At 39.2% G+C, this 16,021-nt stretch overlaps 1 protein-coding gene across 3 annotated transcripts in view; it reads right to left on the reverse strand.

Annotated features, from left to right (window-relative positions):
• Window positions 1-16,021, reverse strand: part of INPP4A (inositol polyphosphate-4-phosphatase type I A) — a 132,843-nt gene that overhangs the window by 98,380 nt on the left and 18,442 nt on the right. For all 3 annotated transcript variants that reach the window (XM_086619311.1, XM_086619302.1, XM_086619294.1), the window contains exon 2: window positions 13,392-13,451. The gene's annotated coding sequence lies outside the window, so the exon portion shown is untranslated. The remainder of the gene's footprint in view (window positions 1-13,391; window positions 13,452-16,021) is intronic.

A 16,021-nucleotide genomic window follows, 5' to 3' on the forward strand; every position in this document is an offset into this window, starting at 1 on the left:
AATGAAAAGTAAGCCCACCCATCCAACCCAAGTACATGCATGGCACTGTTCAGTGCTGTATCTGGTTGTTAGTAAAGCTGCTGAACGAATTTGATACTATTGATGGCAAATGTTTACCTCTACACCTATCTCAAAGTAGCCAAGAACACTGGCTTGGCAGGGATCAAGAGATGAGAAGGAATCAAGCTGAGCAAAACAATCCTTGAAGCATGGTCATGGAGACAACATAAACAAGGAGGATAAAGAATAGCTGGTGTCTAAGAAGATACACTGAACTAAACACTTTCCCCTAAAACCACTAGTATCACTTGGAAATCAGTATCGCTATCACTTGGAAAATCTTTTGTTGAATCCCATCCTTTCCCCCAATTTACTAATGACAGTGAAGTGAATCTTTGCTCCTGTTAAGCTTTCAAGGCTTTGTTTTTGCATCTTAAATGGCTGAATAGGCAAAAGAATGCTAAAATCCACAGCGTGGCTGGAAAAAGAAAAAAGCCCACAACAACAGCAACCAAAAAAACCAAAACAAGACCCCTGAGATTTTAAACAGAAAAATTAACAGCAAGGCAACAGTCCAAATGGCATCTATGACACAAGCAGAGAGAAAGGCAAAACCAAAGACAAAACTGGAAGATGCTTCAAATGTCTTGGGGTTTTGGGTTTTTCTCTGGGTAGCAGGTGGTGGTGGTGTTTGTTTGTCTCGTTTTAGAAGTATGTCACGCAATTGTAGATCTACATCCCATTTTGTGCTGCTGTCCACCTAAAAGCATAGATTTGGATCAAAGATGACTCAAAAAAAAGAGCTGTTGAAGGCCTCAAAGAGATAAAACACACCAAGATGAGGCATGCACTGTGTAAAATGCACATGACCACGTCTACAAATCAGAAGTGATACAGCTCCTGTAGGCAGCAGTTCCATGTTGCCCAATTTACCAGTCTCCTGAGTTGGACCTTCTGCAGTAGAACCAGTTTGGATCCTGGGTCTAAAAGTGGGAAAGCCTGAAGCTTCTTACCCCAGCAGAAGTAAAATCCCAAAAACTGACACCGATGCGAATGAAATCTTGAACAGGAATTTAGTATAGCCTGTGAAACTAAACACTGCTGCAAGAGATTTTGCATTACCATCACTACATCATCCATCAACGTCTCAGTAGCATCTTAAACTCATCTCTACAAGTGTAGTTAGCAAAGGAACTCACAAGAGGCTGTGGGAAACTGTTTCCACTACACTACACAAGTGTATCTCATCACTGAGATCACCTCCTCAAGTTACTGCCACAATGATGACCCAAGTAAAAGGTATTTTTTATTTCTCTCATGACAATCCAAAGCTACATATCCTGCACTGGAAAGCGACTAAAAGGTTACAAGCTGCCTGTAACATACTGCACATGGATCTCAGAGGGAAGTACTTCTGTCCATCTGGTGAAAATGCACAAGACAACCTAAATGCCCATTTCCTCTTTATGGTCTCTTCTCAGCAAATGAAACAAGACTCTAAGAGACTAAGATCAGAGAAATCAGCCAAAACAAGACAAGAAAAATATATCTCATAGCAACAAAGATGTACCGACCAGATGAGAGACTAGTTCACAGACCCTGCTGCGGCTCCTGCGTATACAGACATCGATATACATCTGCTGCCTGCGAAGGCTTGCTTGGGTAAGAAGGGCTCCCCAGATTGCACTTGATGTCAGCATAGTGTCAGCTGATCTTTTGGCAGCTGGCCTGCTCGTATCTATCCAGTTCTGTTCTCTTTTCCTCTTTAATGCCAACATCTGCCCATGTTTTGCATTGACAGAAAAGGTCAGCAAGACCCTAATGTTACATTAAACCTGATAATCAAGTGACGCACCATTTGTAATTATCGTGAGCCCGATCTCATTCTCTTTATATTCACAGCTCTGCTTTTTTTCCTAAAAAACTATATGGTGCAAGTGTGGAAGCATCTGTGATCTCAAATGTTACATACATGCCTTACAGATAATTTTTGATAACAGAGAAAGCACATCAGAAAACACTTGGTCTCTCTAGGCTACCAAGAATATTAAAATTTGTTCTATCAACACAGACACAAATTTCTAATTCTAAACTATATTTTTCTCCGTAACGCACAATTAGCTCTCTGTTTCAAACCAGTGTGCCCTATTTTCTGCACTGATACAATAACTTCAGTTGAATATTGATCTACAAACCCTAACAAAAGAGACACCCAAACCCAGGCATAAACTCGTTTTGAGGCAACCACATGTTACTGCATGATTTAAATATCCTGAGTCTTTGCACTGTCTAACAAAATCCTATACTCTGGTGGGAATTGTCTACGTTCACTCTTTTTGCTCATTCAATACACTCTTGTACATTTTCTGAGTGAAGTTTTTCCTGTTGTATTCACAATGCAGGACTTGTGGATCTCATGCTAGTCTTTGAGATCCATGAATGGTAGGTTCTTCAAATGCTTCAGAAAGAACAATTGTCAATGCTGGAGAAAGTCAATGCAAAGATTTATTGTTTTCTCAGTACCATCTGCTGCACTGGGTAACCCGAATCAAAACACAGTAAAACTGAATGTAAAGCTGGACAATTTTGATGACTGTTCTGCAACATTTCTCATAAAATTTACTCCTCCTCATCTGCATGAAGAAAGAGCAGCTGTAATACAAGATTTCTGTGTTTGTGCAACAGATTTCTAACGCTTTGTCTTGTCTTCTCAACTCATCTGTACTCCTTTGCAAATTAACTAGCTGCTATTTTTAGCGGGGAAATCATCTTCTGCTATGTTCCTCATTAGTGAGGTCATGAAAAGGAACTGCCTACCTATACACGTTTAAGGGCCACATTTTCTTATTCCTATTCTTGACATTCTTTGCCTTTGCCACAGAAAAAAAAAAGTCCTGTTGTTAGTATAGTGTAACAGAGCACTTTGCAAAAAGCTAAGAGGGTCTCCAAATGTATGTTGACCAGTAACAGATCTAATAAAAAGAAAAGCTATGGTTAAACTATTTTTCTTCTTTCTCTCTCAAAATTCTTTATTTCTTCTTTCAAAATAAATTACGTAATAATCCAATCAGAAAGAGTTATCTGCAAGCTCACAAATTTTAAGTCACTACATATCAATCCAACCTTTATTTGTGGTGCACTGTAAATTATTCCCCAGATTAATGCCACCAAATTTCAATGGGACCATTCAAAGATTAAGGTAGTGTACACACTGGATTGTGTATCAGAATTCAGACCAGTGGGAGCCCGAGGTGGAAAAGCTTATTAGAAGTGTTGGTAAGGGAAGCGTTTCTTTCATGATTAATCTAAATTTTGACACTCAGAATTTAATTGACTTCAGATCATTTGGGATTTTTCCTAAAATTAGGCCATGGAAAAAGCTCACAAAAAGTCGCACCTCAATGTTTTAAAATGGTTTCAAAAAAATCTTAATGTCAAAGGCTACATATCTTATTCTAAGAACAGTCAACTACAAACCAGCAAACCTACACAGATAATAAAAAAAAGGTAAAAAGTAAAAAAAGAATATGTTCAGAATCTCCTTATTAAATAAACCATTTTCTTTGTCTTCAGGTGCATAAAAACACAGACTGCCCCAAACAGACCCCTGTGCACCATTTGTGGGTACTTCCACCAGTTATGATGTCTTTTTCTATATATCTATTGGAAGATCAGGTGGTATATCAGAGCTGTGAGTTGTTGTTTTGGGTTTTTTAAACAAGTTTAATTTGTTTTTTATATAATCCAGAAATATGTGTTGCTATATTGCTCTATTATTTTCTCTTCCTAGTATGGTAAAGGGTGTCATTGCATGGGATGTCTTGGGGATTAAAGGGAGACCGGAGATTACAGATGTTTGCATCATACAGTGTTTTGAGAAAAGACTTTAACTACTTGAATTTGAAGGGAATTAGACTGGGTACATAATAACTGAAGACATTGCATCATTTGATTACCAGGTTTAATGCATTATTAGAGTCTCATCAACCTTCTCTAATACTGTTTGTGTGTCTGTACTAAGGAAGCATGATCAGTATTAAGGAATTATGATTAAATGGAAAACATTGGTAACTGTGCTACTTAAAAGTAGTTCTTTGACATCTGCATCCTATGATTCTACAAAGCCTTCATCTCTTCAGTTTCCCATCAAATGTATGGCATACCTTAATTCAGTAGTTGAACAGATTCATCTAAGTCAATAAACGATTCCTGCTATGCAGAGAACTGATGTGCATAGCTCCACATACAACCTTGTTCATAGTTCAGTTCCACCAGCCTAAACTGGCTAGAGTACTGGCACCATCCTTTTATACAAAAAGGCAGTAAAACATTTATTTTCTATTACCCTCCCCTCCCCTAATTCCACCTTCTTCTAATTCTGTCTCTGATGCACTTCATCCATCTGGAACTGATGGCTACTCCTGCACTTGCCTGATGAGGCCTGCAGTGGTCACAGACCACAGGTCCTGCCACCCTGCACCATGGGGAGCTGCCCCTGCCCTTCCCAGCCCCACCCGGGTCACAGATCCAAGGTTTCCTTGACATGGAGATCAGCTTGGTGAAAAACACAGGTCTGTTGGGATGCGTTTTGCACCAGAGACAGAGTCAGGATAGAGACAAAGCATGTATCTGGAGATCTGGGAAACAACAGGTCACATTATCCTCATTACCTATTCTCCAGATCACCTCACAGTTTTTAACCCAAAAAAGAGGAAGGTAAGGTTTTCCTCCCCCCACCTCATCAGTTTTGGAGTGGTTTTTGGTGCAGTGGGTGGTTGTGTTTTGTTGTGGAGTTTTCTTTCAAATATAAGAATGAAGCAGATGGAGTCTGAGGCTTAGCGGCACAAGTTTCTAGGGCCAACCTCACTTAGCTTGTAATGATTTTATTCATTACTTGCCTGACATTACCCAAAGAGTCTTGGGAACTGAATATTAAGCTCTGATTAGTGCAGTAAATATTGGACAAGCCTTCTTTCAATATATTATTAAGTAATTTTGAGATAATGCTTAGTTTTGGAAGGAAGATATCCAGTTATCCCCCATCCAAATCTTGTGAGGTTTATTCTAATCAAAGTAGAACTGTTTAAAGAACTACTTAATAAATTACATTCACATTCCTAGAAAGGTGTGCTCCAAAGTACATTCACTTTTGCAGGTTGAGGATTTCAAACACTCAAGAAATCATTTTAGAGATAAAGAAGACATACTGAAAAGAGCTGGCTATAAATACAAGATTACCAATAAAAGCATAAGTCAGCAAGAGTCATAAAGGCAAGTAGAGTAAAAATACTTTATTGATTGCTATAGTCCAAAATAGCGTTAATTCTCTGTTAATTTCTCTTGGGAAAAACAATTCTAATAACTCTCCATGAAAGGGCTTCTGAAATAGAATACAGTATACTCATCTCTGTTGATTGAATGAAGACATCAAACTGAGCAAAGAGAAAGAAGACAGAGCCTTCATCTGTGTCAGCTCAACACAATCTGAGTAAGAAATTCTCTCTCTAATAGAAAGAATAGTCATTTATAGCTTCAGAACCATCTATTTTGCTTGAGAGCTACTGAACTATCTTCAGCTCAGTTAACTACTGCACAGCACTGGTTCAGTGAGGAAATCACAAGTAAGGGCAAATACCAGCACGGAGCTGCAGTTGCCTTGAACCAGGCATAGCAGAGTATGGAAACTACATGATGCACACCCATAACTATGGAAGGACTCTTAAAATATACAGGCTGTAATCAGTGTAACAGCTGTAGTCAAGATGGAAAAGGAAACGGATACACTAAAATTGAAGGAAGGCAAGTAAAAGCTAGCCTCACATTAAACCAATTTCAAATGTGAGTGTCTGTCTTTTTACAGCGGATCTAAAAAAGGGTGATGCAAGCAGCACCTGTTAGGCAGTGTTTCTAAACAGTCTGCCTTTTTTAGGAATTCATATAATAGTTTGAAACCACACAAATACTAACCAAACACTATTTCAAAAGGACCTGATGCTTTGTCAGCTTCATATAAATGAGCTTAAACTTCATTTTTATAGACCATAACTTAAATAGCAGCTAATCAGTGCAAGTCTTTTTTTGTACAAAAATGGTGCATGTGTTCTACCCACTCTTTCCCCCCAAGTTCTTCCTCCAAAAAATAATTGATTGCAGGTTCAAAAAATATAATGGAGACCTGCCTGAGCCGTTTTACAAATAGTAACAAACTTTGCACGAAATTGGTAGCAATTATAGCTTATGTAATAGAGTGATAAGGAAATAATCATTTTTTTAACCCACATAAAGAGCTTTCCACACAGGAACAAATATATTTTTGGTATCTTACTTGTGATCTTTTGGTTTGTTTGCTTTTAAAAGAAGCCTTTTCAGCTTTATTACTCCAATGTTCCATATCACTATGGGCTAAAAACCTGTAATTTGGGTACTAAAAAGAGGAAATACATGGTCTGCAGAGTTAAGTTTTTCATTGAAAAATCTCCCATTAAGTGGGGGGAAAAAAAGAAGAAAGAAAAGTGTGAACTTCAAAAATTGCATTAAAGAAACAAATCTACTGATTCCTCCTACAGATGCAGCCTACTAACCAGGAATAAAAGAATATTTAGGAACAGAAATTAAGAAGTCATGGTTTAAAATTCTGTAATGCCTCCAATCTCTTTAATAGGTTGAAAATGCGTACAATCCATGCATATCCCTTAAATGCAATGCGAAGGCCGGAGACTTTTACATCAACCTACATTAACAAGAATACCCAGGAGAGTCAGAAAATGCACTGAATTCTCTACTTTCTCAGAAACAAGACTGGCAGAGTGCAATTAAGAGCACCAATGCTAAGCAGGAGCTAAGGTGCTAACTTAGGTGTCAGGAATCACCTCTCTGAAAGCACTCCCTTCCTTCTAAAACTGCAGAGGGGATGAAGTCTGCCGGAGCTCATATGCCCCAACCAGGTCTACCAACAAATCAAAAAGTCTGCAGAAGATATATAGATATGCTGCAGTGGCTTAAGTGCTAAAGTTAAATACGGAGACTATCCAGTAAAAGCAGAGCTCAAAATAGAACATTGATGGGAAGAATTTGGCTGTGAGGTATGAGATGTTTTTAGAAGATGACAGACAGAAACAGGAAAAGTCAGAGCTGGGGAATCAAGACTCTCAGTAAGGCAAAGATCGATGTTACCATCGAGAGGATACAAGTTCCAGTTAATATACCAACCTGAGAGCAGTTCCTAGCATATGGTCTTGAAAGGAGAGAAGCTAATGGCACTGTGGTAGCTTGCTAATGGGGCAAACTGGTTTAGAGAATAGGAAACGGAGAAGGGAAAAGCGTGGCAGGACAGGTCAATCAGCACGGTTAACGGTACGATGATGGAGATCCAAGGAGGTGGATTCAGGAGAGGAGTGATTTAGGCAGAGACAAAGGCACACGTTAGTAAGCTGCAGGAGTGAGCTGCCTCACTGACAGGCTGCTCAGAAGCAAACACAAGAAAACCAGATGCCTGGGAAAGCTGTGACAGTAAAGGAGGAGAGAGGAGACAAAAGGACTTGGGAAGAGATCATCATGAAAGCTTTATAAAAGTACTGTTTGGCAAGAAAAAAAATGCTTGACAAGTCTCTGGAAAAAAAAAAAACGACGAAACTTTTTTCAGCTCTGTTTCCCCTGTTTTGAATTTAGGCAGAGAGTTTTAAGGCTGTTAAGACTTTGCTGTACTTAACTGCACTCATTCACAGTGCTAAGGCCCCTTCCACTGACATAGGTGTCTGAAGAGCTGTGCAGACCTCTGCAGGCTTCAGTCTGGAAAAACGTCTTAATCATATCTTGACCAATGGCATTTTCCGATGTGAACCTATCATTCTCTGAAAGTTTGAGACTGAGTGGCAGGAACCCAAGAAAGACACTAAACCATACAACTCTATTATCAGAGGCTTCAAAAGTAATTCCCTGAATCAAGCCTTCCTTGTTCAGTGGACTAACCATCTGCCATGATGCAAAAAATTCTTCCATCAAAGCAAGTGCTACTTAACATGAAGTATCTAAGGTCTGCTTAGCCTCTTTAATGCAATAAAGGCAATAATAACGAATAAAGGGAATGCAATACCATGAAGTTTCCACTGCTTCATGGACGACAGATCAGAAACTCCTGGCCTGGCATTAAGCAATGCTCAAAGGTTTGGCTACTGAAGCTGCAATATAGAGGTTTGCAAATCCTCCATGATCTCTGAGCATGCTGTAGCTCAGTTACACAAAACATCCAACACGTCGAGCTTGGATGCTGATTTGGGCCACCCATCCCTGAAACCCCCGGGCTTTTGGCTCATGACAGAAATACTCCTTTATAGTCACTACAGCTTTCTCCAAGTGTCGCACTGCTGATTGGCTTTAGCGTCATTTTTCAGAATTGTGTGGTGCTGACAGAAAAGCCGATGAGAAGAAAAGTATCAGTAACTCCAGAAGAACTGCTATGCAGAATCTCCACAGGATATTTTACTGCACAGGCTGCAGGCCTGGAAAGGTACCATGGCAGGTTTGTCCTCTCATTCTGCAGAAGCCACACATCCACCAAAAAAGCAAAATGGGTACTGCAAAGTTTAAGCCTCCTATGATACTCTATTATCAACACCCTGAAATTTATAACACAGCTGTCTGAAGCAGTTGCCTATTATTGTCCCCTTTGAGTCCACACACTGCTTTTTGTACTATCAGGAGGAGCTACCAAGTACAGGGTTTTCTCGAGGAGATGGATGGCAAATACAGGAGGAAGGGATAACTAACAGGATCACTTCTTTACATTCTGGAAATTCCAGCGGCTGCTTATCCTCCTTTTTCCTCAGAAATCTCTTACTCGTCAGTTTTCTCACAGTACGAAGAGCAGTGAAGGAAGGTGGGGAAAAAGGACATAGATAAGAGAGCAGTATTATGATCTTCCAGTCTCAGCCTAGTTTCTTAAACTAAAGGCAGTAACAGCTGAAGTACAAAACAAATCCGGTTTAGATGCAGCATTGTGGAGAATAAAGCACCAGTCAGAATGAAAAACTGCCTTCAGCTCACATAACAATCAACATACTCCACTTTGTGTACCAAAGCAGACCAGCCCTAGTTTTTCAAAATAGCCTAAAACTAATCCCAGCAAGACATGAGCCACTGGATAGCATCCTTAGCATTCAATTTGTGAGAGCACTGAGAGCAGCTGGTGCAGAGCAGGATGTCTCTAAGCTAATATCCGAACTGCTATCAGGTCCCAGAGTGCTCCTACTATCATCTGCAAGCACAAAATTGAGACAATTCAGGAAATGACTGTTACTCTTTCTTCTTTCCCCTCAAGCTCTCAAGCTGGAGAGCTAACAACCCTAATGAGAAAATGAAAGAAAAAAGAAAAAAAAAAAGACAAAACCAATTTTCAGATAAGTAATTAAACTGGTATGTTTATTTTAGACAGAGATTCCACAGTTAAACATCCAAAGAGCATTCAATCTCTTGGAAAATTTTTATCATGTTTCCAGATTCAACAAACAAAATATAATTTATTTTTGCAGCATACAGACTGACATATGGGTGCTAAAAAAGGGTGAGACTTGTACGCTTGAGGCTGATTAAAGGTAACGTCCCACTCATGAACACACGCACCACAATCAAGCACTCACGTCTCTTTGCAGGCGAAAACACAAAATCAATCAGCTAGTTTGTTAGTCATTTTGCTGTATTTTGCCAAGTCTATCTGCTTTGTCATTCTTCAAATGATTAAAACAGAGCTGCCACAAAATCGTTCAGTGCTAATTACGTACTTGAAAAATATGCTTATAGGTAGGTGTAATTTTTAAAATCAAAGGCAGGAACAGTTTTCTCCTGGCATTCTTTTAAGTAATGTAAAATTTGTGCTGAAGGAGTAACTCTTGCGTTTACAAGAAATCCTTTAATGTATTTCTTGAAGAAATGTCACTTAGAACAGGAAGCTACACAGACTACAAAACTGGAACTCCTTTAGATTAAGTTCAGCAAATACAGTGAACACATTAAGATGACAGTGCAGAGGTACAGACCTACCCATCTTACTGCAGAGGTCCATATTCATCCACATCAGTCTCCCAGTGCAGCACTAAGTCAGAAGATCAAACCAAGGAAGGGCATGTTTGCAAAGAAAACTAAGGCAGAAAAACACCTTAGGATGAAACTATCTGGAGAAGCATTATGTTGACAAGATATACCCTCTGTAATTGTGTTGTCCCAAGGCTGGGGCAGGGTCCTAAGTTTTAAAGCAGCTGTGGACCTCTGTAGTGTTTTGGGAATTATAAACTGTATGATATTCAATGTTTTCCTTAACTGCTCAATTGCTGACATTTTAAGACTAGGTGAAAGTCTCAGGTCTGACTTCTAAAACTAAGTAACCATCACTGCAAATCTCTGCTCTTTCATGATTTAGCAGAAAGAAGTTTGAAGACACAAACACAGAAGTTCAAGTGCTGGAACTCAATTAGAAGGACTTCCACTTTAGGATTATTTGAAACCTCACCAATGTTTAAATCTAGCTTGAATAGTGAGTTTTGACCACTGGCAGCAAGGCAGCTGCACCCCAATCAGCTTTCAGTTGCTTGGACTGGAATACTGCAGAAATATTTAGCCCAGGTTCAGTAGCAGAAAGGAGACTCCATGTTGCCGCAAAACAGAACCATATATCCATTTCTTTTGAAAGGAAAGGGAGAGCAAATGCAAAGAGCAGGCACAGAGTAGCTGCTACAGGTAGCTGCTAGCTATCCTTCATGAGCTGATAGGAGACCCAGGAAGCTCCAGCCACAGCATTTCAGGCATGGGACCTGAAGAACCAGCTAGCCCAGTGAAAAACCATGACTTCTACTTGTCTGTTGTGACTCCCTTCAACAGGGCCATGACATCTGAAACAAATTTGCATCTTGAGACATGAGAAAGTGTAGAACTCCTAACACTGCAGTTTCCTCTTCACATGAAAATGCACATGATAATTGAAATCCGCGTATAAAGACTCACTCGCTCCTGCAGTATGTTTGACTAGGGCCTCATCACAGAAATATCTCCCTTTTTAAAAGATCCAGCAACCAAATAAAAGTAAGACTTAGTTCAGTGTAGTAACATTGTAGTATTAACCTGTGTATGGGGCAGAGTGAATTGCAGCTTATCCTTTCTAAAATCTGTGATGCTTTTTAAAAGGCGAGTGAGATTAAGGACTGATCAAGAATAGCAAATGTCAAAGAGCAGATACAACAAGTACTTTCTATCCAATCCAAACATTACTCTATAAAACCAACACTTTTAAAACAGTTGGGTTTTTGGTTGGTTGGTTTTGGGTTTTTTTTAAGTATTGTTTAGAATTAAAATAGCATAGTAACACAATCTTAAACACATGAAAAGCGCTGAAATGCCATTCTTGGGCTCAGAAGACCTGCCTGTCACAGTCAGATATACTACATTCATGGTTATAAAGATAAAAGCTCAGCATCACAGTACTTAAGTTTAACAAGTTATAACACATCAGCTGAACCACAGCAAACATAAAGCACAGTCACTTAGCTTAACCTCATTCCACTACGAGCTACACAGATAAATAACCTGACATCTGCAGCGAGCTAAAGAATATGCCTGAATAAGATTACTACTATACCCTGGCCTGTTCAACATCAGTAACAGGGTAAGGAGTGTAGTCCTGAAGTCACTGACCTGAACAGACCAAATCAGCCCAAATACATCTTTGACAAGCTAGATTGTTTGCAGATCGAGGGCTGCTGAAGCCATGAAGGAAGGACACCTTCTGATGTATCAGCCCATCCCTGCGAGAGACTGTTGGATGGTGAATATGAATATAACAGTAATACATGCAAAGAAGTCAGTCCGGAGATAGGTCAGTCAGGGATAAAAATCAAGGCTTACTAGTACTCAGAGATCTCCTTAGGAAAATTATGATTGTTGTTTGCTTCCACTAATCCACTACTAACACTATGATCAGATAGACATCAAGATGACAGCTACGTAAATAAGGTAGAAATTTTCCCAATTAATAGTTCTGCAGACATTATCCGTGATTCTTTGGGCTTCTCAAGTGGTTACATTAAGTAAATTTCCTAGGACAAATTTTCTATGCTAAAATTTAGTAGATACTGTAATAAAAAATCAGAGTGAGTACTGTGCTAACTTTTAACATTATTTTAGGTAGTCTATACTGGTCACCACCCTAAATCTTCTCTACGTCATTAGTTCTAGTAATGTTTTTTTGGCTCTTGGAAAAGAACTTTTTCTTTTCCACAACCATGGAAAAAATGAGCTGGCTGGCTGCATAAGGACAGTGTTCTTCTCTTAGAAGGCCTGCACCAACGTGAAACTTCCCTCTAAAAAGACATAGGCATCTCCTGTGCATTGCTACATCACAGAGTCCTCTCTACTCAATTACTTCTGCCCCCTAACTCTATAGCCATACATCTACAAGCAAAGTCACCTCTCCTTCTCCCTCTAGTAACTTCTTTCAATTTGTTTTTTGAAAACTGCTCAAAGACAAACTAGTTTTCCTTATGGTTATAGGTAATTTCTTTAGCAGAAGTTATTTAAAACACTGACTCCAGTCAGATAACTCCTTATTCTACATGTAACTTCAAACTAACTCAGCACAAGAAAAACACCAATGCTCAACTTTAAGCTGTTTTCAATATGTAGGACTGGGTGACACACAGGAAGAATTCAGTTTCCCAGGGCCAGAGTTTTGTGCCTCTGTGCACAGCTGCCAAACGAAGAGAAATCCAATACACGTTATCAATCATGAATGTCTTGAGTGTCTTGTGTAAATTTGTCTCCTTTAGAAAATGGCTAGGAAGCACTAATCAATAACTATGCATAACTATGATTGCTTCACTTTGTGTACAGCTGAAATATTCCATCTAGCAATGAATAATAATAAAAAAAAAAAAAGCCAGAGAATCTGTGGGACACAAGGCACATCAAAAGGAGAGATCGGAAAAGCCTAGCACATCTGTGATCCACATTTCTGGGGTTTTTTGACAGGTATAAGCAAAAGTGACAGCAAAACAGGAGAACCTCTACTGTAAAACATAGACTACTTAAGAAATCATTCTTAGCAACTGTTTCCTTGTTTCGTGCTTAATACAGCAAAACAACTTTAAATATTCTAGTCACATAAAATACAAGCATTAAGAAAATAAAAAATATTTAACTTTGCAGAGAACTCAGGTTCCTCTGACTACATCTGTTGCCTTCAGATAGCAATTTCCATGTCCTGTCTCAAATCCGTCGGTGCTTTAGACCTCAGTTTCCCTCTGGCTTGCACCTGTTATTCCCGTAACTCTTCAGCAGAAAGAACGCATGCCACTAACATGTCATATAATTTTGCACCTCTTTGCTACAAGACTTTCTGACGTGCCTACCTGTACAGGGCCCAAACAAGTTGGTTCAAGCCAGATTGGAGTTGGTTTCACCAGGAGAACCTGAAGAAAAAACAATCCGAGTCAGTTCTTCACTCCCATCCTACTTCCAACAGCAGGCTCCACGTCCCTCAGAGTGTAGGCGGCTAGGCTGAAGCCCAGACAAATACAAGTGCACTAACAGCCTTCATAAAAACAGTAACACTGATGCAAACAAGCACATCCTGTTTCAGCTGGTTTCCAACAGTTACCTAAAAACCTCTTAACTTTCCTTAAACTACGTTTAACTATCAGCCTTGTATTTTCTCTTCCAATTAATCATTTCTCAGTTCCAAAGGTCTGCAAGTTGAAAGGAGACACCAAAGCTAAAGCAGGGCTTTTGTATTCCCCAAAAAAGCGACACACAGCCACCTCAACTCTCACTTGCAAGAGCTCAACCTTTCAGAGTTTGTTGATGAACCAGAACATGCCATTTTGTTCAAAAGAAACCACTTTTTTCATCTAAAACCAGAGTTACATGTTCTAGTAATATTTCTGTTTTCTGTACAGCTATTTCTGAACAGCTCAGTTAAAAATTTTCAGTTGTCCACTAAAAGATTTTTTTTTCATTTATGCACACTGTAGGAGAGAAATACACATTTTTTATAATTATGAACGACGTCCTCTGTTCATACAATTCATTACAAATTATTTCCCTCCTCCTTTGTTTGTTTCACTTTGAAGTTCTACCTTTGCAGGACCAATTATTACAAAGTAAAATAATTCAGATGAAAAATTCAGGTAAAATGCAACTCCTGCAACAAAACACTGTACTTAAAATAAACATCAAAATGGGTATAAACAAGTACTATGACTTTTCATCATTAATAGCTGCGGAGGTTTAAATGCACACTCCAAGGGTCAGATGTTCACTGTATATTTTTGTTAAATTGCATGGTTTTAGAAGCAGAAATGTAAGGCTACAGGACTGTGACTTAACTCAAGAAGGTGGCCTTTTCCTGTACAAAAGATGACATCTGTCTCCACCTAGAACTACAGCGAGTGTTGATCATGAGACTTTCAGGTTTAATTGCCTGTAACCACAAGCAGTACAAACCACAGTAGGAAGTCAGTTAATGAACTTGCAACAAATGTAACAATTGCTACCAAAACAGAATTATGAGGCTGTTTTAAATAACAGTACTGCTTCCTTCCTGCATTACTTACATTTTCTCCTGCTACAAAAATTTATAGATGTTTTTTCAACTCCACTCTCTAAGATTTTCACAGAAGTAAATGTTTGATCCAACACCCACTGATGTCAGAGGAAGAGACAATCAGACCATAAAGACAGGAATATATACAGATTGTAAAAGGTTTGTTCCGACCAATTTAGTGTCTGGCTTTAGCAGTTTTTAATGACATCAGTAAGAGCCAAGAACAAAGACTCCTTGAGCTGGAGACTTGGCAGGTATCATAAGCAAAGACAAGGATGGGTTTTGTGTAATCTTCATTCTCTGTGTACTTATCATCATGAACTCCATTCACACACTGCAACCTATTTATGCTCCTGCAACAAAACAGAACTTGAACTTCCTTTTCAAAAAAGGGAAAAAAAAATCAGAAAATATTACCTCACTTCATCCTATCTTCTCTTACCTACAAAAGCTTCTAGTTTGTTGTCCCTTCTTACCTGAATACACGCCCTGTACAGACATAAAGCCAAATCTAGCAGTCTGTGTGTATATGTAACTTACGTAAGTTTGCACATCTGTAAATGCTTCTCACCCACGGATGTGTATACAAACACCTATTGCTGAGCAGAAAACTATCTACAGATGTTTCATTTATTTGCGCTGTGCCCATAGCCAAAAGTAATAAATGTAGGTTCCCAGAACTTTATCTTAAGCAAATCTGTCACTATTAGGTCAAGTTCAAAGAGGAAAGCAGCCAACAGGTCAAAAGAAAAAAAAAAACTAATATTTTGATTGGCCTTTTCACTGTTTTTGGAGAGCTCCCAAATAACACACTGTACAAGAGACAGCTACCAATTGTTTTCTTTGCATTGAAACTAAAAGCCAACATCAAGGGTAGCAAAAATTCTGTCTAGCAAATAAATTATCATAATAATTTACTGTCTCAATTTGTCTCCTCTTTTATACCTCATTTTCCTTGAGTGATAAGAAAGTACTCATTTTAATTTCTCATGCATTAAGAAAATTCTGTCTTAAAGCTTACTTCACAATGCACGGGAAAGAACATATACTTTTTCCATAGCGAGATCATTACTGATTGCTCTGTAACAATCAGCAACTGCCACACATGTCATATCCCGCCGTAAAACCAAACTTATGTACAAAACACGCCTATCAAATTCAGGATGCCAGCCTCATTCAACTGCTCAAAAAGAGACAGCGGACTGAAAAAGCACCCGGCATAACGATCGAAGAAACCCACAGTCCATGGGCAGCACAAGTTCATACGCTTGTGCTGGATATGTTGGGAACCAGAACGAAGGGAAATGCTGAACACTCAGCCCAGTACCACGGCCCTTTCTCCATGGGGCTGACGAGTCTCCCCTTGCACTGCAGAGCGTCCCACGCTGGGTTCTGCCCACCCATGGCCGCTCACCCCTGCCATCAGCCATCACTTCC

The sequence above is a fragment of the Tauraco erythrolophus genome, chromosome 1 (assembly GCF_009769465.1).
Source record: "Tauraco erythrolophus isolate bTauEry1 chromosome 1, bTauEry1.pri, whole genome shotgun sequence".
Lineage (NCBI taxonomy): Eukaryota > Metazoa > Chordata > Aves > Musophagiformes > Musophagidae > Tauraco > Tauraco erythrolophus.